The sequence below is a fragment of the Numida meleagris genome, chromosome 9 (genome assembly GCF_002078875.1).
Source record: "Numida meleagris isolate 19003 breed g44 Domestic line chromosome 9, NumMel1.0, whole genome shotgun sequence".
Lineage (NCBI taxonomy): Eukaryota > Metazoa > Chordata > Aves > Galliformes > Numididae > Numida > Numida meleagris.
The window spans coordinates 14,787,785-14,794,322 of NC_034417.1; the positions used below are offsets into that span (position 1 = coordinate 14,787,785).

General features: G+C 44.7%; 1 long non-coding RNA gene across 3 annotated transcripts in view; it reads left to right on the plus strand.

Moving 5' to 3' along the window:
* LOC110403795 overlaps positions 845-6,538 on the plus strand; it is a 101,719-nt gene continuing 96,025 nt past the window's right edge. Inside the window, exons 1-3 of one of the 3 annotated variants that reach the window (XR_002441835.1) lie at positions 845-1,123; positions 3,437-3,631; positions 4,337-4,390. This is a non-coding gene — a long non-coding RNA (uncharacterized LOC110403795). Of the gene's footprint in view, positions 1,124-3,436; positions 3,632-4,294; positions 4,391-6,538 lie in introns of all 3 variants that reach the window. The other 2 variants (XR_002441833.1, XR_002441834.1) reach the window with 2 other exon arrangements.

The following is a 6,538-nucleotide window of genomic DNA, read 5'->3' on the forward strand; positions in this document are numbered from 1 at the left end:
AGACACTTCAGGTGGTGGTGGCTCAAGAGAGCTTGGCATCAGCTCCTCTGCTCCTCCACCAACAGGTTGCTGGTGGCACCAAAAGGCGTCTGATGTTTCCAGGGGCTTGAACCCTGATGGCTAACCATGAGGAAAGCCAATGTCCCTTCACAGAGATGGTCCTGACCCCAGATCCATAAATAAGTCACCCTCTATCCAGCTTGTCTGTGTCTGTGCCATCTCGAGCACAAACACAGGGAGGCTGTCAGCCCGAGCACGGCAGCAGATCTTCACTGTCACAAAGAAGCACAGAAGGAAAAGCAGTCTGTGAGATAGAGAAGGACACATATCATGCCTTTACTTTGTACTGCAATCTCTCGGTATTTTGTATGTGCTTATTGCTCTGAGTTTGTATCCCTTTCCCACCTGTACTTACACTGTCTTTTTTCTGTGGCTTGTTATTATTTCTATTGAGCAATCTTCAGCCGAACTGGGAGATCTTGCAGTGACTCACTTACTTGAACATTATTGCCTAGTTCTTTACACAAGACAGATTGGATATGAATGAGATCTCTTGTCCTCATGAGCATTGTATTTATTTCACAAGACATTTTCTTCAGAGCTCTCCCTGCAATAAATTATGTGGTATATTTATTTTTTCTTCTACCATGCTATAGCTCTGTGCTTTTTTTGTTGTTTCTCATTTTTCAGACACTACTTCTTCTATGATCTGCTGTTGTTGTTTTCTATTTTTTCTTCTTACAATCCCTTAACTATATACTTGGGACTCTTTCCCTTGTGCATTTTTAGCACACTGCATGCATTTGACGTAGTCAAACTGAGAGCTCGAGATAAGTATTTAAAGTAACAAAATGAATATCCTCTTTTATCTTTCAGACTTTGTGTAATGGCTGGGGAAAAAAAAAAGGAAAAAAGGCAAGCAGGTGAAATGTTTTAAATGAAGCCTAGAACTGTAAGGAAATATACTCATATGTATCATTTTCTGATCACCATTATGTCAGCTGGGTGAAAGACTTCAGAGTGGTTTACTTCTAAAGAATCACTTGCCTGGATTTCAGCAACTGCCTTTGGGAAGAGCCTGGAACAACGCATCTGCTGAAACCCCTGTGTAATCAAAGGGAGGGTGAGTATATTTGGGGTTGATGACACTGAAATGGGACCTGGGGGTATCATATGTCCAAGGTATTTATAGGAGTCCCGTCTTGGGACTGTATCTCATTGCCAGGGTATCCATCAAAACTTTGTCACGTTCTCTTGCTTCCTAGCTCTCCTGCCCGATCTGTTGGTCCCTCTTGGCCTTTTTACTCCCACATTGCTTGGTGGGGATGTGATAGCTAGTCCGGATTAAGCCCAGTTCTGGCTTTTATTTGGGAGGGTGCTGGAGGAAAACATGGGTTGAACTGAAGCTCCAGTGCACGATTTTGAAATCCAGTTGCAGAATGAACCTGAGCATTGCTGCTCAGTTCCCTTTCTATTTTCAAATTCACTATTACATTGAAAGCCCTGCCAGTCACTGCTCACGGTAGAAGGCTTCTAACCTGCTTTACCCCACTATACCAGCTGTTTTTTACTTAAGCATCATCTCTAGTTGACAAACAAACATGTCAGTAAGGGATTAGTCTCATGCATGTCATATAAAGTTAGAACTGACTTTTAGAAGGTACTGATTATTCTTTTTTTTCATGTTTTCAAGTTGAAATTCAAGTACCAAAGCATCTGCTTCTGAAGGGAGCCTTTGAGGATCTCTTCATTAAAATGCACTGAAGATTTGCTTGTGGGACAATGCCTGTCCTGCCTGAGTCTTCGTGTCCAACACGTGCAGTCAGATAGGAGTACAGAAAAATACAGATCTCAGACCATTCCTCCAAGTCTGGTGCAACTAACTATGAGCAGCTAAGAACTATTTTACTGGTTCATGTTTAAAACTAGAACTAAACTTCTTCCCCCAGGGTGCAGCTCAGAACTAGGACGTGTCATTCAGGGAAGTGGTGGGATTTCTCTCCCTGGTGACTTTCAGGGATCATCTACACAAGACCGTCCCCGACCTGATCTAGTGTTGATGTTAATACTGCCTCAAGCGGAGGTTGGCCTAGAAACCCCCAGAGGTCCTTTTCAAATGTGGTTGTTTTTTTTTTTTCCCTATGATTTTACAGTTCTGGTAAGTGTGTTACAGTAAAATAACCAGATGGATTTTTTTGGAAGTATAGAACAGATACCCTGAAGGCAGAAAGCAGTATGAGGAGAGAGAAGACACAGGGAGGAAAAAAAAAAAAAAAAAAAAAAGACACTCACTTCTTTCCATTTATGAGTTAGAGAACCAGGACTCCTACAAGGAGTTGAGAAATTTGTCTTGATTTGGAGATGAGAAAAACAAACACTTCTAAGTAGCTTCTCACACTCAGCCTGCCCTCCTTGTGATCCTCATCCTGTCTGGAGAACGGTAGACAGTGTTTCAAATGTTGGGGTCAGGCTGGTGCCTGCTCTGTCTAATCAGTTCAGTGTACATATCTTTCCAGTAGGGATTAAATATGTCTTGTCGCCTGTGGTTTTATTAAAGGGCAGAGAGGAGGCAAAGAGCCTTTTACTTCTGACAACATTTCGGCTGCTTGCCTGAAGTATCTGCTGCTGGGAAAGGGAAAGAGGAATGGCCAGACCTCACTGGTGGTGGGCTGGGTCCACGCTCGCTGCCTCTGTGCACAGGGAGAATTCTGTAGGAGAGTAGAAACAGGTTAGAAATGGGATGGTTCAGGCAGCGCCCAGCTTCCTCCTCCATTACCTCGGCCTGGGATGGGAAACTTAATTTCACCCTTGGGACAGGCCAGTCTCCTTTGCTCCCTTTTCCCTGTGCATTCCTCTTACTGGTTTAGGCAAAACCTACTGCTGTCACTGAGAGGGATGATTTTTCATGCTAAGTTCTCACTCAGCGCAGGGCAGGGCCAGCTCTGGCTCTTCTGCCAGTAGATGTCCCTGCTTGCACGGCTTGCTGTCTGCCCTAGGAAGCTGGCTTCCGAGATGCTGAGCTTCACATCTTTTCTGATGAGAGCTGTTCATATAGAGGTGTTTTTTGTTTTGTTTTGTTTTGTTTTTCCCTTCTCTTTTGCGCCTCTGGTGTAAAGTTGAATCAAAACCTTTAAAGGCTGACACTGTAATTTAAAAGAAAGATCATTATTTTATTGCAGTGCATTCTTTCTGTGATCTGTAAATATTTCCGTCTTTGTTTATAAGGGCAGTCAGAGTACTGACCCCAGGAAAAGACCCCAAACTGCTTTACTCTGTTCTGCCCTTCACTCCTGCTCTGCATCATGCATCCATGTAAGTTCCGTGGTTTGGAGGACAATACTGTTAGCAGGTTGACGATTGGACTGGATGGTCTTAGAGGTTTTTTCCAACCTTAACGATTCTATGAGTCCACAGTTTTCCCTTTCTTGCTTTGCAGCATCTTTTCAAGCAGACATTGGTTTGGTGCAATGCCTGGAACAAAACAAGAGCAAACAAAACCCGGCAGCGCTGAATGCTGCATCCTTGCTGCATGGTAGAAGTAAGTTGATGAGTTTGCTGAGAGTCTCAGCGTTCAGCCTTGCAACACATCTCTAATATGAGGAGTGATCAGCTTGCTTTCGTAGCCACGTAGGTGAGTTGTGGTGTTTCGCTCGGTGCTCTGTGTTATAGTCTCACAATTATATATTTCTGCAAATTACCACCAGAAAGTTATCTTCAAGAGAGCAAAGAGCACCGCTACTCTTCCCAGAAATAAGGGGATGCTAACTGCTATGGAGGAAAAGGAGTTTTGCATGACGCTGCCTTTTTCACCTCTTTGCTGTGGGTGCTGGGTAGGCTTTTCCCAGGGCAGGGTAGGGCAGGACGGCCCCGGCCGTGCTCTCGGATCCGGGCTGCAGCTCTCCCCAGCAGCCATTTGCTCTGGCTTCAAAAAGATGAACGCCTCAGCCATGAGGGGGGGAACGGCTCATTAACTGATTGGTGGAATAGAAGTATTCATTGATTTCAGAGCGTTCTTTTCTTGTGCCTTGCCTTTGTCTTCTCAGGCAACTTTCTTTTAAATTTATGTCCCACGTTGTCACATCAGGAGGAAAATACATGAGAAATGTTTTGTTATTTCAAATTTATTGCATATTACGTCAGCTGGCATTGTGGGCTCACAATATGTAATGCTTCATAAATTATGAAAAATAGATGTTTTATGGGCTTACTACGCACTCTGTTTGAAAATCGTTGAGCTGGGGAGACTCGCTGACCCCCGTACAAATTAATGTGCACATTATTTTCATTATTGCAGCTCATATGGGAAGTTTGAACATCTTTATTTCTTTCTGTAAAGGAAAACGAAGACAGAAGTTGCTCGAATCCTGTTAGCTTTTCTGGCAAGAAGCAGGTATCGTTTCACCCAGCTCGTAACCTATTGCTTCCCTCACAGTCATTGTTATTCCAGGCCAAAGCTTGAACTCCAAATCGGAACTGCAAGGGCTTAGCATGCTCTTCCAAAGGTCAGATCCTGCAGCAAGGCAAACTAAACCTCCACCTTGGTAGGATTGCATCTACACAAGGGCTGCAGGGTTTGCAGAAATGTAGGAAAGCACAAAGCAGCCTCCTACAGCAAGGAAGGCGGTGGGGCAGGGTTCTACCCAACTTCCCTACATATGATGGGCAGATACAACCAGACCAGTGCTGTGGAGCTCAGCCATCAAGGGCCGCACCAGCAGCAAAAAGTGAAATCTCAAGGCCCAGCAATGTTAAAGCTGACTGGAAAATGGCAGTCTTCAGCTCCAAGCTGCAGGAAATGGAGGCAAACCTCCTCATCCGCCTGCATGGGAAAATGTGCTGTCCCATTTTCTGAGGAGCAGAAGTTCACTGCAACATGTGGTGCATGGGAGGCGTGCATGCTCGAGGGGAAAAGGCACCATGACGTTAGGTACGGGGAATGGTGAAGTGCTCTCAGCTGATTTTTTTTTTTTCTTTTCCCCCTTGCACCCGACTATTTCTGTGCCTTGCAAAAGGAGGTCAGGCCTTGCAACTCTCCCCCTTTTTGGGTTGTTTTTTGGATATTGCACTGATCCACCACTGTGATTCTAATAATGCCATCAAGAGCACAACCAGGAGCTGCCTGCACAGCTTATGTGATGGGAATCGTTGCTCCAGAGGGCTCCTTAACTTGGGGCTGGATGGACTGAAAACCCTTCCAAGTAATTCTCTCCTAATTCAAGTCAGCTGAGGCATCAAAATGTCGGGCAGATGGACAAGAGCTTTTGCTGGAGCCAGCCTGCTTCCTGCTGCTGCTAGGGCTATTGCAGTCAACACTTAGAGGTTTCATTTTGCTTATTTCTGAGCTTTTCAGAAATTAGCCTTCACAGAAGCACATTAAAGGAGACTCCTGAGTGCAAGAGCCCATACTCTCAAGTCCCTGACTTTGTAATAAAATGGATTAAACCAAGCCCCCTAATTGTGCCTCCTCCCAATAGTTTTTCTTCTGTCTGTAGAACTCAGTAGCTCTAGGAAGGGATATTCCGTTTAAAAGTTGTTGCCTAACAAGAATCACGACGACCACTTGGCCGGGACGGATCGAAAATGATTTTCCTGGCAGCCGTATGTTCTCAAAACCGTTCCCTCCAACCACGCCAACCCTGGGGACTCTCTGTGCTGGGGACAGGCAGGAGAAGAGACCAACTAACCGAAGTAGCCCCCGAGTTCGTACTTTCTTTCTTTTCGGTGAAACGAAGGCATGCGTTTGCCTCTCGCATCCAGCGGAGGGCAGTTGAGCTCCACGAGAGGGAGCGAAGCGGATTTTACAGCGCAGGGTGAAACTCTGAAGGAGGCGGCGGGTGATGGAAATTAACTGTTCTCTGCCTGCGTAGAGATCGCTTAGGGATACCTGAGGAATTGAAAAAGAGGGAATGGAAGGCTTCTCGGCTTGAACTGCTTTGTTACTGGGGAAGGAGAGATCTAAAAGTTTTGTTCGGCAGCTGAGGAAGAAGTCTTGTATCCGTATACCGAAGTGTCAGGGGTTTCTGTTTTATAAGTTAATCAGAATTTCCAGCAAGTGGGTATTAATGAGGGAAGTTCCTGATTTTCTGTTGGCTTCCTGACCTTAGCAGTATTTAGGTTTTAATTCAGCGCTCATAATTTCAGCGTGAAGAACAATTTTTAAAGGCAAATGTTCTTTTCTTGTTGTCTCAGCTGTACCAGAAAGAAGTAAGACGAATCTCAGGAGCTGAGCCTGCAAGGCAAACCTAGCCATCGCTGAAACTGGGACCAGTTTGGAAAAGTTCCTCTGAGGGAAAACTTTTAAGCAAACATTCCAATCAGAAACAGAAACCTTACCGCGTTCCTCTTAAAATCTGCTCTACTCCAGCTCCTCCGGTTTATAGCACGGACCCTTGGGCTATGGCAGTCTAGAAAAATCCGAAATAAAAACCACACTGTTTTCTGGGTCTGATCATGCATCACTCCTTCCAAAAAAAAAAAAAAAAAAAAAAAAAAAAAAAAAAAAAAAAAGAAAAAGAAGTTTAGGGCCTCCCAAGAAATA